The sequence below is a fragment of the Pelodiscus sinensis genome, chromosome 20 (assembly GCF_052426305.1).
Source record: "Pelodiscus sinensis isolate ZL-2025 chromosome 20, ASM5242630v1, whole genome shotgun sequence".
Taxonomy (NCBI): Eukaryota; Metazoa; Chordata; order Testudines; family Trionychidae; genus Pelodiscus; species Pelodiscus sinensis.
This window is the reverse complement of record NC_143071.1, coordinates 1,811,575-1,835,229: the sequence shown is the minus strand read 5'-3', so window position 1 is coordinate 1,835,229 and position 23,655 is coordinate 1,811,575. Positions and strand designations below refer to the sequence as shown.

Below are 23,655 nucleotides of genomic sequence, written 5' to 3'. Positions count from 1 at the left end.
TAATGCACAGCTCCCGCTTGGCACAGCAGCACGGTCAGCTTCACACCCCGCAATCACACCCCTGGCGCCCATCCGGACGGGCAGCACCTGGAGAGAGCAGAACGAAGTGCCCGCTCGCGCAATTTGTGGCTGCAAAATCTCTGGCTCTGCATAAACAGCGTGCGCTGCTGGGCAGGACGCCTCCCTCCAGCGCCGCCTGGAGTTAATGGGCAAAGACGGGAGCCGTGTCAGCATCACCTCCGGGCAGGGCGCCGCGCTCCACGGCCCGAGCCGCGCAGACGCACGGTGGGAGGGGCCCGGCGCTCAGAGCGGTACTCGGAGCGGAAGGGAGTCAGGCCGGGGAAGGGAAACGGGACATTCTTGTGTGGCGGGAAAGAGCTGTAAGAACAGGAGCTCGCCTCATTTCTGGGGGAGTAACGTTGGTTCGGACTGAGGGCTTTACGCCGAACGAACGCGTCCCGGGCGCACTTCCTGCTCCGAATCAGCTGCGATTGGAACTAGCGCGCCGGCGAGATCGTGTTAATGAGGTGCGGGATATTTAAATCCCCGCTTCATTGACTACGGCAGTCGTCTCCGTTGGCATCCCTAGTCCTAACTAGGGACGCAGTGTAGACGTACCCTCAGAGCCTGGGCTGAGCCCCCGGCCTCAGGGCGTAGGGTTGAGGCAAGGGGCTTCCCCCGGGCGTGACGGGCTAGTTCACCAGCCCGCAGAGCCAGGCAGCCCTCCCGCACGAGGGAAGAGCTGCACGGGGGCCTCAGGGTGATGCTGTGGCCGTGCACAAGGGCCCTGATCCAGACTGGGCACGTGAAGCTCTGGGTACCCCTTCCCGCCACCAGGAGCCCTTCTGGGAGCCAGTCCAGCACCGGTTCCCCTGGGGTTCTTCAGCATGCGCGCCGCAAAGGCAGTCAGCAGCACTGTCCCCATGCTAGAGGTGGGGAAACTGAGGCCCAGCTTGCCTCCCGGTCTCAGAGCCAGACTGCAGGACCGGGATCGGGCCCCAGGTCTCCTGCCGCCTGCCCCTGCGCTCTGGCGCCTCGATCCTGCTGTTCCGCTGCCTCTGACGCCCTTTGGGCTCCCGCCCCCAGGCCATGCGCCACTGGGGCTAGGCTCTCCGGCAGGGCTTCGCCCCAGGGCGGAAAGGTGCCTCTGTGGTGGGCTGGGTTCGGCTCGGCTCCCCGCCAATAGTGTTCCAAACCCGTCTTTGCGTGTCCTTGCGGCTGGTGCAGCCGCGGCCTGACTGCAATGGCTCTGGGGCGGGCAGTGAGTTATACTCATGGGCACTCCTGGAGCTGTCTGTGCCGCTCATAAATCTGTCCCCTCTGGAAAGCGCAGCTGCTCCGTAATCGCCCATCACCCCGCGCTCCGCACCGCACAGCTCCTTGGCGCCTGCTCCTCCTGCAAGCCACACTGGACCAGGGCGCCACCCAGCGCTCCCTGGGGGGAGCCGCCCGCCCCCCACAGGGATTGAGGAGGGATGGGGCTGGACTACCTGGAGCAGGGGGGCAGCTCGTGGTGAGGGGGCTGGGAGAGGGGAGACTGGGCAGTCTTTTGAAGGACCCGTCTGCTGGGGGGGCAGCATTCGCCTGGGGGGGACGGCGCAGCAGGCGGAGGCCAGGATCTCCCGTCCCCGCAGGGCCCACGGCAGCAGCGTGGCACCCAGCCTGCCCCGTGGCAGGTCGCAGTGGCCCAGCCTGGCACCGCGGCGGGGATGGACAAGGGCCACTCCCCGGGGCTGCCTCGGCTCGGGCAGGGATCTCAGCCAGTGCAGCCACGGCCGGGAGGCTCGGAGGAGCTGGAACTGGGCAGCCCGTCCCAGGGAACGGCCGGGCACGTGCAGATGGCACATGCTTTCCAGCCTCGGGGAGTTCTCCTCGGGCCCAAGGAGGGCGCTTGGCCCACGGGGTTATCCAGCCGTGGGGATAGCGAGGCCCCCCCCGGCTCAGAGCCCTCTGCTCCAGCGAGGAGCCTTGCCTGGCCCCGGCAGAAAAGTGCTGCCCTTGTGCAGCGTCCAGCCCGTTTGTAGCCCAGGGCCGTGGGAGAGGGAGACAGGGGTGGGCTGTGGGCTGCCGGGGGCTGGGAGACACGCTGGCACCGGAGCACGGGGAACGGGGAACGTGGGGGGGGTCCCTTGGTCCTGGAACCATACGTGTGAGGGGCCCCTCGCGCTCTGCCCCGCCCCTGCTCCTCGCTGCCTGGCCCACACAGCGGCGCAGGACCGTGTGCCCTCCCCGGGCCTGTGTCCTTAGCAGGGGCCTGGGTACGGCACGGCCCCCTCTCCCAGGCAGGCCTTCTTCCGCCTGCAGCCGCAGCTCCACCGGGGCAAGAACGGGACCTGAGGGGCAGCTGAGAGCGAGCCCCCACTGGGCCTGGTGCTGCGGGGGGAGAGGCCGGCACTGAGACCAGCTGGAGCCGTGGAACCAGGGACCCCGCCCCGCCGCACCGAACCTCGCCACGGGCTCTCTGGATTGCACGTCATGCCCCAAACCCTCCCCCTCGCCTCTCCGGCTGGGAAACCGCTGCGCCGGCTCCCCCGGGCCCCTCCCTGCACCGGGGAGGGACGAAGGGCCCGTGTGCTGCTGGAGGAGCTGGGGAGGCTCTGGGGTGTGGACGCTGCCCACGTCTCTGTGGACATGCTGCTAGGGCTGCCAGGTGTCCGGTTGGCACCCAGCCAGTCTGTTCTTTCTCGGACAGTCTCCCGGGGGTGCGGGTGGGGATTTAAAGGCGCAGTGACCTTTTTTTTTCTCAACAACTTTGTTCCCCCGTTTTTTGGGGGTTTTTTGCTCAACCAATTTCTCCCCCGCTATGTTCGGGATTTTTGTGAAAGTATCTGGCCACCCTACGCGCTGGTTCCCGCTTGAGTATCCCCTCCACGTTATAAGCTGGGTCTCCACGTGCCAGCCCCCGGTCTCCCAGCTGAGTGGCTGTCTGCACTGCGCCGCTCCCGCGTCTGCCTGGCCCGGGCCGCCCTCATGCTGCACCGTGGCCCCGATCCCTGCGGGGCTCAGGCTCCCACTGCCCCCGCCTCCGGAGTGTTGCTGGAAGCAGGGCCGGGGCTCACACCGGAGTCAGAGCCCAGGTGAAGGGCACGTTGTGCCGTAGTGGGGGGGCTGTCTGCTCTGTGACCCGGGGTCCCCCTGCACCGTGCTGTGCAATTCCCACCGACTCCCCCACGTGTGCATGGCCCAGACACCTAGGCCCAGCCTGGCAGGTAACAAGGCTCTTCCCAGGGGAGAGACAAAGGGAGGGAGGCGGAGACGAACACCAGGGATTGGGGGAAGGGGCAGTGGCTGGCTGGGAACCATGAAGGAAACAGCCGAAACTGAGGGTCTAGGGGGGCTAAGGACCCCCTAACCGAAGGGGTCTGAGGCTGCCTGGCCCTGACTCCTGTAACCACATCGCGTCTGTGCTGGGCCGTATCCCGGAGAAGCAGTAACCCCTCCCGCCCCGTTCTACTGGCCGGTGCAGTCTGTTCTCACTGCTACGGGGGTGCAGGAGACGGGGGACCCCAACGCGCCGTCACACGCGTGTAGACACAACCCAGCCTCTCAGGGCCGGGCCGGAATCGGCCCTTTTCTGTGGCCCCGAAGCGTGTCCCTCGCTGCCCCTCGGGCCGCGCGCCAAGCCACCCGCGTCTAACAGGTGCTAATGAATGGACCGCTCCGGCGACTAGCGAGGTAAGTAGATAAATAATTTGAATTCTCCTTGGGCACGCGGCCCTTTATTCAACTCTGTTTACCACCGTCATTTGTACTGTGCCGTTTTGCATAACCCCTGGGGGCCAGTAAAAACTGGCCCTTTATTCCTGTCTCCGTGGCGGGAGAGCCGGGCGGAGGAGCTGCCGGGGCCGGGCGGGGCCAGCCAGCGGGGAGGTGTCGCTCCGTTCCCCGCGGGCGGGCGGGGGCAGCAGGGGTGTGGGTCGCTCTCAACCCCCCGCACTGCCCCGTGCTCCCCAGGGGCAGCCTGAGCCGGCGAACGCCCTTGGCTGAGGTTTGCCTTTCCGGCCCTGGCAGCCACACGGAGCTGGGGCAGCTCGAACGGAGAATCTCACCGGGGGGCTGAGTGCATGGGACGGAGCCCCGGGGGGCTGACTGGGGATCTCCCCTTCCCTGGCCTCCCGGCTCTCCTCCAGGAATAACCAACGGCCTGTCTAGGCCCAGGGGCCTTGGCTCCACCAGCAGGGGAGCGGGAGGGGGCGAGGAGGCACCAGAGGACCTTAAGCCATTGGCACCCAAGAGCCCTCAGCCACTCGCGGCCTGAGCCCGCCCTGCCCTGCCGCCTTCCCAGGCCTTTGGCTGGATGTCCGGGGCCATCAGCGAGCCGGGGCAGGGAGGAAGCGGGGAAACCCAGACCCGGCTCCCCACAGGCCAGCCCTGCCGGGCCTCATCCGCACGAGACCTCAGGGCTTGGGTCAGCTCGTGTGCTCGTGGGCCCCCGGGTGACCGGCTGGGGGCCGGTGGACGTGTGCGCTGCCCTGTGCGCCAGGTACTCAGTCCTGGCGGGTTGCCACCCCGTGGGCGAGGCTGGGGGCCGTCCTCAGGCAGGAGCAGGAGGGGCCGACTGCCCCGCCCGCGCCCCCTTTAATCAGTTATTGGCTAACGAAGCAGCGGTTTGCCGCCCTGCTCGTAAGGTAGAGCCTCCCGCGGTGCCTGCGAAGGAGGGGCTGCCCGCCCTGGCCAGACGCTGACCCGGCACCTTTCCCGTTCCCACGCAGCTTCCGCGCTGCTCCTCCCTCCCTGCCCTGCCTGGCCTCGGCCCCCAGCTCTCCAGCCAGGGAGCACCGGGGGGGCCGTTGTCTGGTCCCTGCCCAGGGCTCTGGCCCCCGGTTCCCCGAGTCTCTGGTAGGAGGCAGAGGACGGGAGGCCAGCGCCGTGTGCCCCGGGTCACTTCCAGCCTGGGCTCTCTGCCGCCCGCAGAGGAGAGGGCCCGGGCGAGGGAACGGGCTCAGAGCCTGAGCGCTGACACCTGGCCGAGGGGGAGTGATGCCCAGTGGGCGGCGCCTGGCCCTGACAGGGAGGCAGGCGGGGTCAGCCGTCCCGCGCTGGCCTGCGGAGCCAAGCGCGTGGGTGCTGGGTGCCCCCCTGTGAGCGTCCTTCCCCGCTGCTGCTCTGGGCGCAGGGCCCGGCGGGCGTGGTGCCCCATGGAGAGGGAGCCCCTGGGGGAGAAGCTGCCGGCCTCTCCCGCTGACTGAGCCGCTGGGCTGGAAGCAGGGGGCCGAGCGCCGAACAGGACAGAGCCCAATGCCCAGCGGCAGCCCCGGCACATTGAAGGGCCCATTTGCTGCCGGTTGGCCCCAAGGCCTGGCCCTGCTCCGGGGGGTTGGGACGAGGGATGAGGAGGCCTGCGGGCTCCCTGGTGTGGGGCCGGAGGCGCGAACCCCGAGGGGAGGGACCGGCGCCCCGGGATGCCGGTCCCTGGGATACAGGGCGGCCTGGCGTGGGCACCGGGGACAAACCCCACGAGAGGTCCCTGGCCCCACTCCCCGTGCAGCGCGGCGCCGCCGGGGGATGGCACGGCCCTGCCCAGCACTGCTCCAGCGGGGTGCTCCAAGGCGCCGCCCCCCGGGTTCGCCCGAGGGTTTGTGCTGAGGGCAGGACGTCTCTCCGGGTTTCGCGCTGCGCTCCTGAGACAGCCATGAATTGTGACTCCTGCTGGGCCAGCAGCCTGCGCAACGAATGGCTATGAAACGCGCCCGACGTCTCTAATTCACCCGGCTCCGTCTCTCCCCCCCGGCCGGAGATGTCGTTGGAAAGCGGGAGGAGGGCAACAGCCCTCGCCCCTGCCCGGCCCAGCGCCAAACCCAGCGAGGGGACGCCGGAGCCGCTCCCTTGGCCTCAGGCGCCTTTGGGAAGTGCCTGAGACGCGCCCGGGCGGAGGGGAGACCTCGGTGTTGCCTGCGTGATTCCCGGTTCTGTTCCCTCCCTCTGGGGCACCGGGCATTGGCCCTGACGGCAGCCAGGGACTGACCCGGTCTGGCTGCTCTGCGGGGTGCCCTGTGGGGGAAAGAGGGGAGTGGGTGGGCAGAGCAGGGGGTGCTCTGTGGGAGAGCGGGAGGGCAGGGGGTGCTGAGCAGGCCTGGATCTCCCCCCCCAGCTGGGCTGCCCCGGGGGGGTTACTCCACTCGTCAGTGGAGGTCACTGAGCGTCCCCCGGCTCGGAGACCTTCCCCCCTTCAGGGCACGGTTCCGCTGTGGGGGCCGTTCTGCACCCCCCATCCCCCGCGCTGGCACCTTGCCAGGCAGCCCGCCCTGCTGTGGGGCGCAGCGCGCCAGGCGGGGGCAGGGCGGCCAGGCAGAGGGGCTTGCGTGAGATGCCGGCTGCCCGCCCATGGCCCCTCGGCAAGGTTGGCCCCCCTGCCCACGCGGGCCGGGCAGGGTGAGTGCCCGCAGCACCCCGCTTGCGGCCGGGCTCCGGGCCCCTCCCACGCCCCCCAACCCCGGGCGCTCGGGGCCTTGCCCCTCTCGCTGGCCTGGGCCCTGTCCGGCGTGCCCCGAGAACAGGCCGGGGAGACCCGGGAACAGAGCCCTCTGGGCGGGTCCCGGCGCGGCGGAAGGAGGGCGGCTGGCAGGCTCGTCTGCCCGTTCAATAAGTCATGAAGCAGGATCCCGCTGCGCGAGGAGAGCCCGCGGCGGCGGCTGATTGATGGCGCCGGGAACGCGGCTCTAACCTGCTGTATTAAATATTAAACCCGGCCGTACCATTCAGAACGGTGCTTACAGCAAGCGAGCCGCCGGGGCAGGGGCAGGGGCAGGGCCCGGCGCGGGGGAGGTGGCTGAGCACGGGGGGGCGGGAAGGGCCGAGCAGAATGGGCGTTGGGTGGGACTTCCTGTCGCCCGGGTCTGGTCTGCTCCGTCCGAAGACCCGGCTGCCGGGGTCCGGCGCGGGAGAGGAGCAGAGGGAGGGGGGATTTGAGAGCAGCCTTCTACTCCCTGAGGGGGGGTCCAAGGAGGCTGTTCTCAGGGGGGCAGGTGGCAGAACGAGGAGCAATGGGCTCAAGTTGCAGGGGGGGTCTAGGTCGGATCTTAGGACAAACGATTTCCCTAGCGGGGGGGGAGCTCTGGGCTGGTTCCCGAGGGCGGGGGTGGAATCTCCACCCCTAGAGGTGTCTCAGTCCCGGCTGGACGCAGCCTGGCTGGGTTGCTCCTGCTGTGGGCAGGGGGCTGGACTTGGTGGCTCCTGACGTCTCTGCCCCCTCGCAGCATCGCCCCACCCTGCCCCGCCCAGGCCAGGCCCCAGACCCCACCTGCCGTTCCAAGCCCAGGCCGCTCCCCTGCCCGGCCTCCACCTCCGCCAGCCCCCGCGGGCGAGGCTGGCTGCCAGGCCCTGCGTGGGCGCCCCGCTCCCTGTGAGCGGAGGTGGGGGGGGCCCTGCCCCTGGGGCTGTTGCAGGGGGCAGAGCAGAAGGAGCTGAGGTCGGGATGTGGGGGGCTCCTGAGGACACGGGGCCAGCTCTGTGGTCTCTGTAATTAGAGGATGAATAATTCAAACTGCCTTGGAAACGCCCGGGCAGGCCCCTCTCGCCGGGCCAGGGCGCTGCTCTCCGGCCCAGTGGAGGGTGGCGCGCGGGGCCCGGAGAACGGGGCTCTCTGGGAAATCAGCCCCCGAGACGAGAGCGTGCGGGATTCTGCAGCAGCTGCGGAGACGGCCTGGAGCCCCCGCGGGCGCCCTGCCCTGTACCCAGAGGGCACGTGCCTAGGAGCGTTCCAGGGCGTCTCTCTGCCCAGTGGCCGCGCTGCCCCGCGGGGGAGACACACCAGGCCGCTCCCCAGGACACTGAGGCACGGGGCGGGGCCCCCGAGCTCCGGCAGCCTGGGCCGCTGCCACGGCACCCGCTCGGCCAGTGGGGGGCTGTCCACGCTGGGGGGGCTGCCCTGTTCCACTCTGCTGGGCAGTCACCGGTCACTGTGTGGGCTGGGGGTGACCCCTGCTGGCCGGTGTCTGTGGGCGCTGCCCAGCGGGGGGCGCCCTGAGCACCAGCACATAGGCCACGCCCAGCGGCTTCGCACCTGGCGGGGGGGGTTGGACAAAGGGGGGCTGCCTGGGGGAGGAGTGTTCGGTGGTGTGGGGAAGGGGCGGGCCTGGCTGGGCCCACATGCAGAGAAGGGGGCTGGGAGCTATGGGGCCCGTGGACCCCTCCCCAAGGGGTCTGAGGCTGCGGCCGGACTCCCAGGCCCACGTGGAACCCGGGCCGGGCTGTATCTCGGAGCAGCACTAAACCGAGTCCCGTCTTGCTGCGGACGGGGGGCGGGGTCGGGGGTCCCCGGAGCGAGCGCCTGAGCAGCCGCGCCGTGGTACTGCCGGGGGGGGAGGGGGGGTCACACCCCTCGGCGGGGGGGCCGGTCTAACGGTGGCGGGGGAGGGGCTGGCAAGGAGACCCTGGCCCGGCTGGGGCAACCCCCTCCCCTCCCAGTGTGGCCGGGCGGGGGAGGGGATCAGGCCGGCTCTTGCCGCCCCTCCCCGCGGTAGGTCCCGGCTGCTCACCGTGAGGCAGGGGGAAGACTCAGTTAGCGCCCGAGCCGCGGCAGCAGGAAGGGCAGCGGCAGCCCCTCGGAAGCGGGCACTGGGAGTCTCCTGTTACAGAGACCCGCCCGGGCAGCCCCCGGAGCCAAGCTCCCTGACAGAGCGGGCCCCTCCCCTGGCCCTGGCCCGCCAGCTGGACCGCCCGGGCTAGCGCCTCTGCTGGCTCCCAGGCCCGTTGTCCGGGCGGAGCTCGCCTGGGGAAGCCGGGGCCTACCCAGCCGGGGGCGTGGGGGCTGCCCCGGGGCGCAATGCGTGGGTGAGACGGCGCAGGGAGGCCGCACGTTTCCACAGCCCTGTGCTCTGGGGCCGGCAGAGGGAGAGGCCCCAGGCCCAGGACCCGGCTGAGCCGACGTGCTGCCAGGCGGTGCCCGGGGGCTTGGCGGTGCTTTGAAAAGCCTCCCCGTGGTCCCAGCAGAGCCAGGACCCGCACCCAACCCTAGAGCAGGCCCCGAGGGGGCGCTCTTTGCAATAGGAGCAACACCGCACGGCTGGGCCGGACAAGCCCCCGTGCAATGCACTAGTGCAGCCCAGGGGCCGTGCGAGAGGCACGTGGTTTGGCCGGGGGGTGCAGCTGGGCTTGTGGCAAGTACTGCCGGAGGCCGGGGGGCCAGTGCCGGAGGAGGGGAGGCCGGGGGGCCAGTGCCAGAGGAGGAGAGGCCGGGGGGGCCAGTGCCGGAGGAGGAGAGGCCGGGGGGCCAGTGCCAGAGGAGGGGAGGCCGGGGGGCCAGTGCTGGAGGAGGGGAGGCCGGGGGGGCCAGTGCCGGAGGAGGGGAGGCCGGGGGGCCAGTGCTGGAGGAGGGGAGATGGCATGGTTCATTGATTTGCCGCTGGGCAGGAGCGGCCACGGTGGGATATCCAGAGCTCCCCAGCGTGGCCAGGCGCTGGGAGAGGCGGAGGCTGGATCCTGCGCCCGAGGGAGGACCGGCCCCTCTGCGGCCCTGAGGCCACCATGAGGGCCACCAGCAGCCCTTCGCCCGGGAGAGACTGGCACATGCTCTGGTGTGGTGCCCTGACGTCCCCCCGGTTGTGCCCCCTCTCCCCAGGCTAGGGGACCGGGGCTGGCAAACCCCAGGGCAGTGCCCTCCCCGAGGCTCAGGAGCCGCCCATGGCCCCTGCGGCTCCGTGCAGCGTGGGAGAGCACGGCCCGGTGTGATCCCATTGCCAACCCGGCAGGAGCTTTTCCCCTCTTCCTGGCCCGCTGGAGCCGCGTGGCCGGTCGTTTTGCGCTGGACGTAACAGGCCCGGTGCAGACGGTCTCCCCGGGCTCGCGGCTTGCCTGCGGCTGCCTGGCCCGGCAGCGAATGGAACCAGGAAGTCACCGTGCCCTCCCTGCAGCTCTTCTGGGGAACGCGGCTTCCTCGTGGGGCTGAGGACTGGGCCGCGTGTCTGGCTGTGCCAGGGCAGCAGGCAGGGAGGTCCGTCACGGCCTCCGAAGGGGCTACTCCCCGGCCTGAGGGCTCTGGGGCCCTGCCGGCCAGGGGGCGACCGGGGGGGCAGGCTGGCTGAGAGGCGTGACAGGTCAGCCCATTGCCGGGGAAGGGGGCGGGAGCCGAAGTGCTGAGCAGATGGGGCTGGGCCTGGCGCACTTGGAGCCGCCGGTGGGTCCCAGTGGGACGGCAGCAGACGTGGGGCGCCGGGCAGGGTGGCTGCTGGGAGTTGGTCGCTCTTTCCCGGGGACAGCCAAACCCCCCCCCCCATGCCCCGGTCCCGCCTGGGAAGTTGTTTGTTACCCAGCGTCCCTACCCGCACAGGGCCCGGGGCGGCAGAGAAGCCTGGAGCTTGGGGGCACGGTGCCGGGGATGGGCCCATCTCCCTCCCACTTGGTGTTGACCTCGAAATCAAACCTGCAGGAGCCGCTAAAAATTCTGCCAAGGAGCCGGCCCGGGCCAGAGCACAGTCCGGCCGCCACGTCCCAGCGCCAGTCGCTCTTGCACGGCGCTAGGGGCCTGCCTGCCGGCTGCTGCATCCCCCACGCGAGAGGCAGCCGCGTCCAGTGGCCAGCCCGTGGTCCCGGCGGGCAGCCTCTGGCTTGGGAACCCGGCCGCCGGGCGATGCTGCAAAGGAGAGCCTAGGGCCCAAGACCACTGGCCCGGCTTGGTGGGGTCCGGCTAGCCCAGGGGTGGGCTCAAGGGATCCGGCCCATGAAGGCCCTGCTGCTCCCCCGCCCCCGGCCAATCAGGCGTGACGTTTCCTTCGTCCGGCCCCGCGAGGAGTCCACGGCACATCGACGTGCCACGGGATCCTCGCAGGGCGGGAGGAGGCTCCCGCGCTCCCCCGCCCCCAGGCCCTGATTGGCCAAGCCTCTTCCAGGGCATGGGTGCCTAGTGGGAAGGGGGGGCAAAGGGGCTCCATCCCCATCATCATCGGGGGTAGGGTAGCCCCGCCTCTTCCGATTTAGGCCCCACCCCTTCCAATTTAGGTCCCACCCCTTCCAGGGAGGTCCAGGGCTACTTCAAACATTTCTGAAGTGGCCCCCGGGCAAAAATGCTTGCCCACCCCGGTCTAGCCACAGGCCGAAGAGGCCGGGGAGCTGTTGGACGCAGCAGCCCAGGGCGGCTGGAGAAGTCCCATGTGGCAGCTTAGGTTACCGGCCGGGTTCTCCTTCCCTGGATCCCTGCCCGGTGGCCCGTCCGCTCCGCCAGTCACACGGCGCCAGGCCTGGCCCCGGCCCAGCTCCCTCCAGCAGCGCGCCCCACGGCGCCTGGCGGGACCTGGGGCCAGTCTTCTCGGGGGCCGAGTCCACCTCCTGGCCCTCAGGCCTTGGCCCAGGGCAGACCTGGGGCAGCTGCAGGCCCTGCTTGCGGGTTGGGCTCTGCGGGATGCGCCTGTCATGGGGTCATTGCTCCGACTATGCTGACACAGCTTGGCAGAGAAAGCCCGTGGCCCTGCCTTCCTTCGGCAAGGTCCTGCGCTCTCAGGCGCCCGGGGCCTCGCTGGGGGGCACCTCCCTGGGGTGCGTTCCTGCCCCGTTGGCCGCCCGCTGGTGCGCCTGCTGTCTGCGCGGCGCGGCGGGGCAGGGCTGTACCTGTGGGGCGGCTCCCGGCTCCACTGGCTCTGCTGGTCCCTCGGCCCCCTTTGTTCTCGCGATTTCTCTTTCTTCGAAGGGAGACGGATGACACGCTCGCTTCCGCCTCTCCCCTCTCTCCAGCAGCTCGGCTGCCGTTTCCGTGATGGGCTAGCGCGGGCTGGAGTAAATGGAGCAGCTTTGCAATTAGTTTTCAAAGTACTTATCTCATTAAAGTAAATGAATTATTGATTTAGTGACACTCATGCTTTTAGTGAGCGGCACGGTGCCATCCCCGCTCTCCCCTGGCTCGCCGGCTGCAGGGAACTTGCTTCGTAGGGGCTTTTTGCGTTTTGGTGACACGTTCCCTGCTTGGGCGGGGGGTTGCCGCGCAGGCGGAGCCGTGGCAGCGACGGGAGCCCCATGGCGGGGCGGGCAGGCCCGCGGGCGTCGTGGCGCTGGACACCAAGGCAGGGCTGAGCGGCGCTGCTGGCTGAGGGGTGACCGGCAGCGGGGAGAGCGTGGCGCTGCCAGATGGGGGCCACTGGGCTGAGCAGCGGGGGCAGGCAGGCCGGGGACGGGATGGAACCTCCTGCCAGCCGATTCCTGGAGCACCAGCGGCTGCCCGTCACGGACGTGTTCCCAAGGCGGGCCTGAGTCACCGCTGGGCCTGGTGGGGTGGGAGAGGAGGCCGCGAGGTCGCTGCCGGCCACAGGCCTCTGGACCCCCCCCAGTCCCACTGGCTGGACCGTCCAGTGGACGACGTGTGGCCAGGTACCCCGTCTGGGCAGGGCGGGGGCACCATCCCGCTGCCAGCTCTGAGGGAGCGGCACGGCCACGGGCAGGTGTGGTGCTGCCCCGGGTGACCCGGCCGACAGTTTGGGGTGACTCCCCCTCCCCCGCAGCTCGCTGGTCTCTGCTCAGCCTCTGCCAGGGGAGACACCCCCAGGGCACCCCCTCGCCTAGCCCGGCGGAGGGGACCCCTCTGGGAAGAGGCCGGGGGCAGGGCGGGCTTTGCGGTTCTCCGGCAGTTTCGAGCTCGGGACACAGCCCAGCTGCAAGGGCGGAAGAGCCCGGCGCGGGCCCCACGTCCGAACGCCAGGGGAGGGTCTGCACCCCCCTCGTCCTCGCTCCGTCCTGGGCCCGGCTGTGCAAACGGCGCCCGCGTCGCGTCCCTCGCCCGCCTGACGGCCTGCGCCTTCGGCAGGGCCTCGCAGCCCCTTGAGGAGCCGGGCAGCATCCGCGCGAAGGCCCCACGCCGCAGGGCCGGACGTGACGGCTACGGCGCCGGTGGCAGGGGGGCGGGAGCAGGGAGCGCAGCGGCACCGAGCGGGTTCCACATCCAGACTCTTGCCAGCATTGCCACGGGGGTGCCACTGGCTTTACCGCTGGTCCGAGGGGGGCACCTCGGGGCTGCGTCAGTACTGGGGATGTGAAATGTCGGGTTCGCCTCACGAATTCCTGCCGGTTGCTCGACTGTTCCATCGTCCCAGCGGGAGGGGCTGGCCCCAGGCCCGAGGAGCCCCGCCGCTCGGCGCTGCTGCATCTGTGTCGGCGCAGGGTGTGGCACGGGGGGGGTCTGCTCTGTGACCCGGGTCCCCCCGCTGGGCTGGGATTCCCACCGACTCCCCCACGGGTGCATGGCCCAGACACCTCCGCCCAGCCTGGCCGGTAACAAGGCTCTTCCCCAGGGAGACAAATGGAGAGAGGGGGAGACGGGCACCTGGCTGGGGGCAGGGCTGGGCGCTGGGCAGTTTTTGGCTGGAAACCATGAAGAGAAGAGACGAAGCAGAGCACTGGGAGTTCGGGGGGGCTATGTACCCCACCCCAAGGGGCCTGGGGCTGCCAGCCCGACTCCTTATGGCCCCCCCACGTCTGCGCTGGGAGTTCGGGGGGGCTATGTACCCCGCCCCAAGGGGCCTAGGGCTGCCAGCCCGACTCCTTACGGCCACCCCACGTCTGTGCTGGGAGTTCGGGGGGGCTATGTACCCCGCCCCAAGGGGCCTAGGGCTGCCAGCCCGACTCCTTATGGCCACCCCACGTCTGTGCTAGGAGTTCGGGGGGGCTATGTACCCCGCCCCAAGGGGCCTCAGGCTGCCAGCCCCTGACTCCTTACGGCCACCCCACGTCTGTGCTAGGAGTTCGGGGGGGCTATGTACCCCGCCCCAAGGGGCCTCAGGCTGCCAGCCCCTGACTCCTTACGGCCACCCCACGTCTGTGCTAGGAGTTCGGGGGGGCTATGTACCCCGCCCCAAGGGGCCTGGGGCTGCCAGCCCGACTCCTTATGGCCACCCCACGTCTGTGCTGGGAGTTCGGGGGGGCTATGTACCCCGCCCCAAGGGGCCTGGGGCTGCCAGCCCCTGACTCCTTATGGCCACCCCACGTCTGTGCTGGGAGTTCGGGGGGGCTATGTACCCCGCCCCAAGGGGCCTAGGGCTGCCAGCCCGACTCCTTACGGCCACCCCACGTCTGTGCTGGGCTGTGTCCCGGAGCAGCAATAACCCCCCTGTTCTACGGCTGGCAGAGTCTCATCTTGCTGCAGATGGGGTGTAGTGTCGGGGGGTCCCTGACGTGCCGTCACACAGGGTGCCAGGTGGGAGCTGGTCCATGAGGGGAACCAGTTTACAAAGCAGCCCCCTCCCGGACCGGCTGCCTGTCGCTGCCTCGGACACAGAGACCACAGCGCGGGGCGACAGCAGCCCCTGTCCGGGGGGGTCTGAGCTCCTGGGCCCGGCGCGAGCTGGAACTGAGCCGGACTCCTGCCCCCCGGCTCCTTACACACTGTCCATGCAGAGCCGCAGGGGGCGGGTCCTGGGCCCGGCGCGAGCCAGGACTGAGCTGGGGAGCTGGCCAGCCTGCGCAAACATGTCCTGGCGGGGGGGTGCGTGTAGTCTGCAGCGTTAACCGAGAAGCCTTTGCTAACCGGCTGAGCGACTGCTCTGTGACATCCCCAGTCAGGAAGGAAAAGCACCGTCCGCTGAATCACCGTTTCCTGCCCCCCTGGAATTCCTTAGGGGCATCCCATGCAGATGGGGCCTGCCAGGCCTTGCTTACTCTGCGCTCTGGGGTGCTCCGGGGACCAGTGCACAGCTGCTTCCCGCGCAGGCCCAAGGAGCTCTGCACACCTGCAGGCCGGGGCCGGGAAGGCCTGCTCCAGTGGGATCCTGGGGGGATGGGCTTTCTAGGGCAGGCTCCCAAGGCGTCCGGGTGCAGACCTGGCACATCCTGCCAGGCCCCTAGACCGGGCCGAGCCTGCCCGGTCAGAAGCAGGAGAAGGAAACGGGCGAGCTCTCTCCCTGGCTGCCTTCCGCTGCCTCGCCCGCCCTGGGCGCTGTCGGGCTGCCCGTGCCGCGGAAGCAAAGGCCTGCCTGCGCCGGCACCCGGCACCTTGAGCCGCTGCTGGGAACGCGGCTTTTTTCTCTTTCTTTGTTTAACAAAAGCCCTGCTCATTTAATTAAGTGTTGACATTGTGCCTGGCCGCCCTGCCCACCAGAGAACGCGGCTATAAATTAAACAGCCCAACTTTAATGGCCCATAAAGAAATATTCGCCGCGGCTCGTGGCGAGAGGGGATATAAATAGACAGTGCTGCTGGGGGAGGGTCAAGTGATTATTTTCCCGGAGCCCGATAATCTTGGCTAATGAATTTAATTAAAAGCCAAATGAATTCAGGGATTTTGGGGGGTGGCTGGAAAACGTCCCTGAACAGGCTGCAGGGAAGGTTCCCAGCCTGGCTGAGTGGCAGCCTGCCCCAGCGAGGAGCCTGCGGGGTCGGGCGGCCTCCAGAGCTGCGCACGTGGCGGCCAAGGGTTACTAGCCCGGAGCCTGTGCCGGCCACCAGAAGGGAGGCTCCCTCCCGTGGGCATGGGGCGGCCTGTGGGGCTGGCTTGGCTGCTGCTGGCTGTGGAGGGAGGTTGAATGGGGCAGGCAATGCTGGGGAGAGGGGGGCAGTGGAGTGAGATCTGCAGCTCTGCTCCGTGTGGCTCCGGGGGAGACTTTGGCCTCAGCCTACGCTCCGTGGCCTGCAGCTGTGGCCGTGGGCCCGGGCGGAGCCGTGGCTGGGTCAGGGCTCCCTGAGCCAGCCCCCTCCGTGTGGGGCCAACCGAGGGCGATGCCTCAAGGGCTCCTGGCTGCCTCCCCCGCCGCGTGGGGCCGGGGCCGGGTGGCCCAGGGCTCTCCCGGGGGAGCTGTTGTAACCAGATGTGCCGTAGTGGGGGACTGTCTACTCTCGTGATCCCGTGTTCGCTCTGGTGTTGCCTTCACCGTTTGCCTTGTGGGGATCTATGTGATCCGACTGTCCTGTGCTGCTCTGTAGTGTGTGTGCCTCAGTTTCCCCAGGCATGGCAGCACTAGCTGCACGAGGAGGGGGAGGCTGGGTGGGACTCACTGGGGCAGTACCGGCAGCCTCTCACCTCCTGAGGCCCAGGGGACAGCACATTGCACTGGGGCCTGGGAGGAGGCGGGGCTGCTTGGGGCGAGTGAGCAGGGGCTGTGGCGGAGGGTAGGATGAGGAGGGCAGACTGGGAGCAGGAAAGGGGGGTTCAGGGCCGTCAGCCCTTCCCCCAAGAGGAATCAGGCTGCCTGCCCTGGCTCCTGTGCTGACATCCACCCTACGCTGCGCTGTGTCCCCGACGGACCCTGTGTTCATGGCGAGCAGCCGACCTCCGGGTCCAGGGAAAGGCCGAGCAAGCGCAGGCCGCCCGAGCTGGCAGGGCAGAGCCCTGGCGCTCGCTCCCTGTCTCCCTCCTTGGCCGCACAAACCCCCTTGGGGCTTGCGAGAGCCCGTTGGCCCCCGCACTCGGCTCCCCAGCGCCTGCCTGGGTGACAGACAGGCCTCTCGGCAGGGGACAGGGGCTGGCGTCTGCCCGGCCTCTCTGCTGCCGCCTGGCACCTCCCCTCGCCAGCTGCTCTCAGGGGAGCCAGAGGGGACAGGCTGTCCGGGGGGCTCTTGCTTGGGGAATGGGCTTGTGCCCCTCCCGGCTCTGGGTGCCCAGCGACTCCAGGCCCCAGCTCTCGGGAGGCAGCCCGGCCTGGACGTTTCGCTCCCTCCGCCCGCTGCCTTTCTCCCTGCGGACCGGCTCCCTGGTGGCACTGGGCCCGCCCGGGCAGGTGTCCGAGCTCCGGGTCCAGGCAGGAGTTTGGGGCCTGGCCCGTGGGAGCGTTGAGATCTCAGGGACAGGCGCTTGGGAGGGCGAGCGGGGGTGTCTTGTCCCCGTGGGGCAGGTCCTGTGGCAGGCGGGCCAGGCGGGGGTGGGCAAGAGCTGTCCGGAGAGGCTCGTGGGCACCAGCCCTTGCCCAAGGCGCTGTGTCCCTCCAGGAATCGGATTTCCCGCAGCCGCAGTGACCGTAACGGGCTCGCCCGCTGGGCGCTGAGGGCCCCGTTTGCCGACCGGAGGGCCTGGGAATCGCTCCCACTCCAGCGCAAGGGAGGAGCCCCCGCCTGCTCGGGCCTCAGGGGCACTAGGGGCCACAGCCCTGGAGCGGTCCCAGCATGGGCAAGCGCAGCGTTTCCACCCTGGGCCCGCATGCGTCACCCACCGGCCAGGGGACCCAGCTCTGACAGGAAGGGAGTCGCTGCCCCGGGAGCCGGGAGCCTTTCTCCGGCCCTGTGGCTGCTCTGGGACACGCCGTCCAGGCCTCCACCTTCGCCCGCAGCCGGCTTTTACCCAGGGCCGGTTTCCCGGAACGCCGAGGGAGATAATACTTCCTTTTCCAAACGGCTGGCAGCCAGGGAGCCAGCGGCATGGGCTGTGAGCAAGTGAGCGATAATGAGCATTGATTTTAATGCTTCTTCCTCTTCCTGTCTTTCCTCAGAGAGCCCGGGGCGAGCGCCGCGGGGGAGACTTGGCCCGACCAAAGGTACGAAGGCGCTTTCCTTTTCTGAGCAGATCCAAGTGTGATTTGTGTCTCGGGCGGCTGCAACCGGGGTTCCCCATTTGTGCCTCTCCGTCTGTGCGGCATGCCCGGGCGCTGGGATCGCCAGGCCAGCTGTGCCAGGCTGGTACCAGCTGCCGCGTCTCTGCCTCCCTGGCACCACCCCCCGGCTCCACAGGGACTTTCTGGAGCGGGGCTCCGCGGGGCCGGGTCTCTGGGGGGTTGTGCCGGGAGTTGCTGTGTACGGCTCTCAGGAATGAGCAGCTCAGGGGTGTGTTGTGAGAGCTGCGGACACGGGGCTAGTGCGTATCTCCACTCAGGCCCGTGTGGCCCACCCGGCTCTGCAGGGCCGTATTGAAATGGCAGAGCTGCTGCCTGTGGGATGTAACCTGCCCTGCAGTCGGCTTCTGTGCTGGCGTAACCCACACGGCGTCTGGGTGCAGGGCACCGTCCCAGTCAGGGGCACAGAGAGAACAGCGAGTCTGCTCTACAGCCCCGGCTGGCAGCCAGCCAGCTTTGCAAGCGTGGAGAGCCTGAGGTCCCAGGTTCGGTTCCCCCTCCGGCTAGATGAGGGCCAATAGCTGGTGCGATGCTAACCCTTCCAAACGGCTCCTGAGGCAATCCTGGCGGTTACTGGCTGTGACGTAGTGGGGGGGGCTGTCTGCTCTATAACCCAGTGTGGTTTGGGGGGGCGTTGCTGGGCTTGGGCAGTGGGTGACTCCATCGGCGGCTGTTTGTAGCACGGCCCAACAGGACAGCGGATGAGTCACTAGGCAAGGGGCTCCCGACCTGTCCGACAAGTCGCCTCCCAGGGAGAGAGAAGAAGGCGGAGACCAGCCCCTGGCTGGGGGGCAGGGCTGGAGGAGAGTCAGTTTCTGTCCGGTATCAGGGAGGAAGCAGCCTAGGCAACAGGCTGGGATTTAGGGGCCCAGTCTCCCCCATCTCAAGGGGGGCTGAGGCATCCTAGGCCTGCCCTGCAACCAGATTCCATCTGTGCTGGGCTGTATCCTGGAGAAGCAATAGACTCCTGGTTTATTACTGGCTGGTGGAGTCTGTCCGTGCCATTACGGGGGGGCAGGAGTTGCCATCACACGGGCCAGGAAGCTAACTTCAATACTAGGGCAAACTGGTTGAAACTGTAGCAAAGAACGGACTTGCCAGATGCAGAGAGAAACACAATTATGGCAGTCTCGCCCCGTCGATCTACCGGCGTTCTTTGGGCTGTCACCAAACATGTGGACGGGGGATCCGGCGGATACAGGGGCCTTGGACTGTCCGAAAGCCTTTGACAAGGACTCTCCCCAAGGGCTCTTACGAAAAGGAAGCTGCCCTGGGAGAAGAGGGAATCTCATGGCTCTGTAAGTGGTAACACGACAGGAAATAAAGGGAGGCTGGAACGGTCCATTGTCCAGATGGAGAGATGCAGCTAGTGCTGGCCTCCGAGAGTCTGCCGTGGGCCCGGTGCTATTCAGCATATTCATAAATCATCGGGAAAAACAGGGCGGTGGCAACGTTTGCAGGAGAAACGAAATTACTCCAGAGAGCGAGGCCCAAAGCAGGCTGCAGGGTGGTGACCAGACAGCAAAGGCGGGGTGGGCGGTAATAGGGGCCTCGTTAATCAACGCCCCAGATACAGGCTTGTCCCAATAAAGTTGGGACATCTGGTCCCCCTAGGCTGCAAGGAGTTGCCCAGTTGCATGCGATCCCTTCGTGCCTGGGAGCAGCCTGGCAGAGGGCGTGTGGTGGTCGTACATACAGTGATGGGGGATCCAGCGCGTGCACAGAACTAACGGGGAGTAACCGGCCCGTTCCCGCTCAAGAGAGTGTGGGCTCCTTGTGGCGCGCTCTCTGGAGACCCACGCCCTTGTGCAGCCGCTGTCCAAGAAGCTACCAGTGTGGGGCGTCGGTAGAGCAGGGAGAGAGACGAGGGCAGGAGGGCAGGATACCCTGTTGTCTCTCCATCCAGCCACGGGCGCCTGCGATCTGCACCCTGCGGGCAGGGCTGGGGCCCCCAGCTCACAAAAGGGGTGGTAGAACTGGAGATGCAGCCCTGTTAGTCTGGTCTGAAACAAGAGACAGGACGATGCAGCACTTTAGACTAACAAGACGGTTTATTAGGTGATGAGCTTTCGTGGGCCAGACTGAGGAAGCTTTCGTGGGCCAGCCCTATGAAAGCTCATCACCTAATAAACCATCTTGTTAGTCTTTAAAGTGCTGCATGGTCCTGTCTTTTGTTCTGGAACTGGAACAGTTCGGGCAAGGGCAAGGGCAGGGAGTCAGGGTCTGGACCAGCGTCGGCCAGAGGAGAGATGAACAGAACCGAGAGCCGATGGGGGGAGGAGGGACGAAGGGCAGGTGTGATGGGGGGCCAAGCGCAGGTCTCAAAGCTCCTGCTTGACAACCAGCTGGCAGGCCTCTTAGGGTCTGTCTACACTACCCCGCTAGTTCGCACTAGGAGGGTAATGTATGCATACCGCACTTGCAAATGAAGCCCGGGATTTGAATTTCCCGGGCTTCATTTGCATAAGCGGGGCACCGTCATTTTTAAATCCCCGCTGGTTCGAACCCCGTGCAGCGCGGCTACACGGGGCTCGAACGAGGTAGTTCGAACTAGCGGGGTAGACTGGGGGGGCTAAAGCCACCCACCTTGTGTGTGAGCGTCCCACCCCCTCCCGTCCCATGCGGGGCTGTGTCTGTCGCTTGCACTCCGGCAAGAACGGCTGCAGGAGGCTTGGGGGCAGGGTGTTGCTTGGGGCGTGGGAGTCGCTGCGCTCGCCAGCGTGGCCGGGGGATTTGCAGAGGCAGCCTTCCGAAGAGCCGCACGGAGCAGCAAGGCCATGGGCCTGCGCGCACCGCTCGGGTGTTTAGCTGCTCCCCGGGGGTTTGCAGCGGCCTGGCGGTGTCTGCCGGCGAGTCCCGCAGCCAGGCCTGCACCGGCGGGTCTCCGTGGCAGAAGACGGGGCTCCTAGCAAGCGCCAGGCGGGTCGGTGTCAGCCGACACCGGTGTCTGCCGCTTGGAGCCTGGCTCACGCGTGACAAGCCCCAGGGTATGTCTACACTACCCCGCTAGTTCGAACTAGCGGGGTAATGTATGCATACCGCACTTGCTAATGAAGCCCGGGATTTGAATTTCCCGGGCTTCATTAGCATAAGCGGGGAGCCGCCATTTTTAAATCCCCGCTGCTTCGAACCCCGTGTAGCGCGGCTACACGGGGCTCGAACTAGGTAGTTCGGACTAGGGTGCCTATTCCGAACTGCCGGTACACCTCGTTTCACGAGGAGTACCGGTAGTTCGGAATAGGCACCCTAGTCCGAACTACCTAGTTCGAGCCCCGTGTAGCCGCGCTACACGGGGTTCGAAGCAGCGGGGATTTAAAAATGGCGGCTCCCCGCTTATGCTAATGAAGCCCGGGAAATTCAAATCCCGGGCTTCATTAGCAAGTGCGGTATGCATACATTACCCCGCTAGTTCGAACTAGCGGGGTAGTGTAGACATACCCCCAGCCCCTGAGTGACCGGGACCCGGCCTCCGAGCACGGCTCCGCCCAGACCTGCCGAGACGCGTCGGGCCCCCGGCGCGAGGTGCGGGGCGGGGTGACTGCGTAGTGCCTTGCCTCAGGCAGCGGGGGCAGCCGCAGGGGAGCCCGGGCCAGGCAGGGCCAAACCAAGCTGGGCACCGCGAGGCAGACAGGCCCGCGCCGGGGTTCTGTGGTCACGCCACTGGGGTGACTTGTAAGGGTCTCAGAGAGATGGATCCGCGTGGGGGTGGGGCACAGACATGGGTCCGAGGGGGGCACAGAGACGAGTCCGAGGGGGGCACAGACATGGGTCCGAGGGGGGCACAGAGACGAGTCCGAGGGGGGCACAGAGACAGGTCCGAGGGGGGCACAGGGACGAGTCCGAGGGGGGCACAGACATGGGTCCGAGGGGGGCACAGACATGGGTCCGAGGGGGGCACAGAGACGAGTCCAAGGGGGGCACAGAGATGGGTCCGAGGGGGGCACAGAGACGGGTCGGGATGCAGAGGTGGGCTCTAGCAGGACACAGAGACAGACCCAAGGGGGGGGGCAGAGACAGGCCATGGGGGGGTTCAGAGGTGGGTTTGAAGGGGGCGCAGAAACAGGCCCAAGGGGGGGGACGACAGAGACAGGCCCAAGAGGGGCAGAGACAGGCCCAAGGGGGGGGCAGAGACTGGCCCAAGATGGGGGAGGCAGAGATAGGCCCAAGGGGGGGGCAGAGACGGGCCCAAGGTGGGGGGGGCAGAGACAGGCCCAAGGTGGGGGGGACAGAGATAGGCCCAAGGGGGGTGCAGAGATGGGCCCAAGAGGGGGCAGAGACGGGCCCAAGGTGGGGGGGGGGGGGGCAGAGATAGGCCCAAGGGGGGGGGCAGAGACGGGCCCAAGAGGGTCAGAGACAGGCCCAAGAGGGGCACAGAGACGGGCCCGGGGGGGGGCAGATACAGGCCCAAGGTGGGGAGGGCAGGGACAGGCCCAGTGGGGGGCAGAGACAGGCCCAAGGGGGGGGGGCAGAGACAGGCCCAAGGGGGGGGCAGGGACAGGCCCAGTGGGGGGCAGAGACAGGCCCAAGGGGGGCAGAGACAGGCCGAATCGGGGGGCACGGACAGGCCCAAGGGGGGGGGGCAGGGAGAGGCCCAGTGGGGGGCAGAGACAGGCCCAAGGGGGGGGCAGGGACAGGCCCAGTGGGGGGCAGAGACAGGCCCAAAGGGGGCAGAGACAGGCCGAATCGGGGGGCACGGACAGGCCCAAGGGGGGGGCAGGGACAGGCCCAAGGGGGGGGCAGAGACAGGCCCAAGGGGGGGGCAGAGACAGGCCCGGGGGGGCCAACCTGGGCTGGCCGCAGCACACGCATCCTCTGTGGGTTTCCAGGGGCAGCCCCGTGAACTCAGCCCCTCTGTGGGCGGGTGGTGCCCCGGGGAGCCCCGGGGGCGCAGTGGCTGTTTGAGGTCTCAGCTTAGGCCTTGTTCTAGGCCTGCCCCTTCCCTGCCTCGGGCTCCCGTGTCCCATTCCCAGGGCTCGGCGCCACCCAGGCTGCTTCTGCCTCCCCCCGGCCTGGGCTCGGTCTGGCTGGCGGGACGGAGCCTCGCCCGCTGCCCCGCCGGAGGGGCGCCCTGCCGATGCCGCGGCTCAGAGCGGGGGGGGAGCGGCTGCTCAGTCTCTAGCCGTGAGATGGGGGGGCTGCCACGGCCTCTCTCCTGGGGGCTGCGCCGTGGCCCGGGGTCCGTCCCGCAGGCAGCTGGGGAGCCCTCGCTCAGCCGGGCCCAGCCTCGGCCGACAGCCCCCGGCCGGCTGGCACCTCGCAGGTTAATTGCGAGAGCAGCCGATTGCCTTATTGACAGGGCAGCGTGGAAAATGCTGAGGCAGGACAAACGCCGCCCGGTGTCGGCGCGGGAGCCCCCCCCGCTGCCTGCCATGCACACGCTCGCTCCCCCGCCCCAAACCTGGCACCTTGGCCCCAGTCCTGCCGCCCGGCTCCTCGCCGCTGATTGGCCCGGCGCTCCCAGCGAGTCCAGCGCACGGGGACGGTCCAGCCGCGCCTCCCTCCGACGAGTGCCCGGGAGGATTCCTCCCTGGTCCCTCCCCCGTGAATAGCGAATCAGCTCGCCCCCCCCCCCCTGCCTGGGATCCGGGGATGCCTCCTTCCCGCCTGCCACCCGGCAGCAGCTGAGCGCCGGCAGGATGGGCACCGACGGCCAGCTCTGACCTGCCTGGCGGCCTGGGCCGAGGGACCCGAGCCCGGGGCGGCTGCTGCCAAGCCCGCCCAGCACCGAGCCAGGCCAGGCCGGGCGGGGAGCAGAGGGGACCCCGCGCCTCCCGCTGCCGAGTGCTCCGCGCGGCTGCCGACATGATGATGTATTTCTGGGTAGGTGCCACGCGCGGCATCCCCCGTTCTCGGCTGGGGGCCGGTTTGTTTCACAGCGATCCTGCTTCCAGGGACAAGCCTCTGCCAGCAGCCCTCCCCTGCTTCCTGGCTTCCCCGCGCCCGAGGGGCTGGGTGGGGGCTGGCGGGAGGAGCCCCCCCCCGAAAGGGGACTTGAGCGGGGCTTCTGGCTGCGCGTTTGGCAAGCGGAAGGCGGGGGGACCAGTCCCTGCCAGGAGAGCTTCCGGCACACGGCTGGCCCAAAGTTTTGGCTCTTCCTGCGTCTGCCCCCCGGGAGCTCTCCCTAGAGGGCCCTGGTGGCTCGTAGCCTCCGCACCGGTCTCTCCAGAGCTCTCAGCAGACCCCCAGCTCGCAGGGCCAGGCC

The 23,655-nt window shown here is 68.5% G+C and overlaps 1 protein-coding gene across 4 annotated transcripts in view; it reads left to right on the top strand.

Annotated features, from left to right (window-relative positions):
* Positions 1-23,655, top strand: part of RBFOX3 (RNA binding fox-1 homolog 3) — a 198,088-nt gene that overhangs the window by 101,347 nt on the left and 73,086 nt on the right. For 2 of the 4 annotated variants that reach the window (XM_089772018.1, XM_089772016.1), the window contains one exon: positions 17,334-17,378. The exons of the other annotated variants lie outside the window; for them this stretch is intronic. The gene's annotated coding sequence lies outside the window, so the exon portion shown is untranslated. The remainder of the gene's footprint in view (positions 1-17,333; positions 17,379-23,655) is intronic. 4 annotated transcript variants of the gene reach the window in all.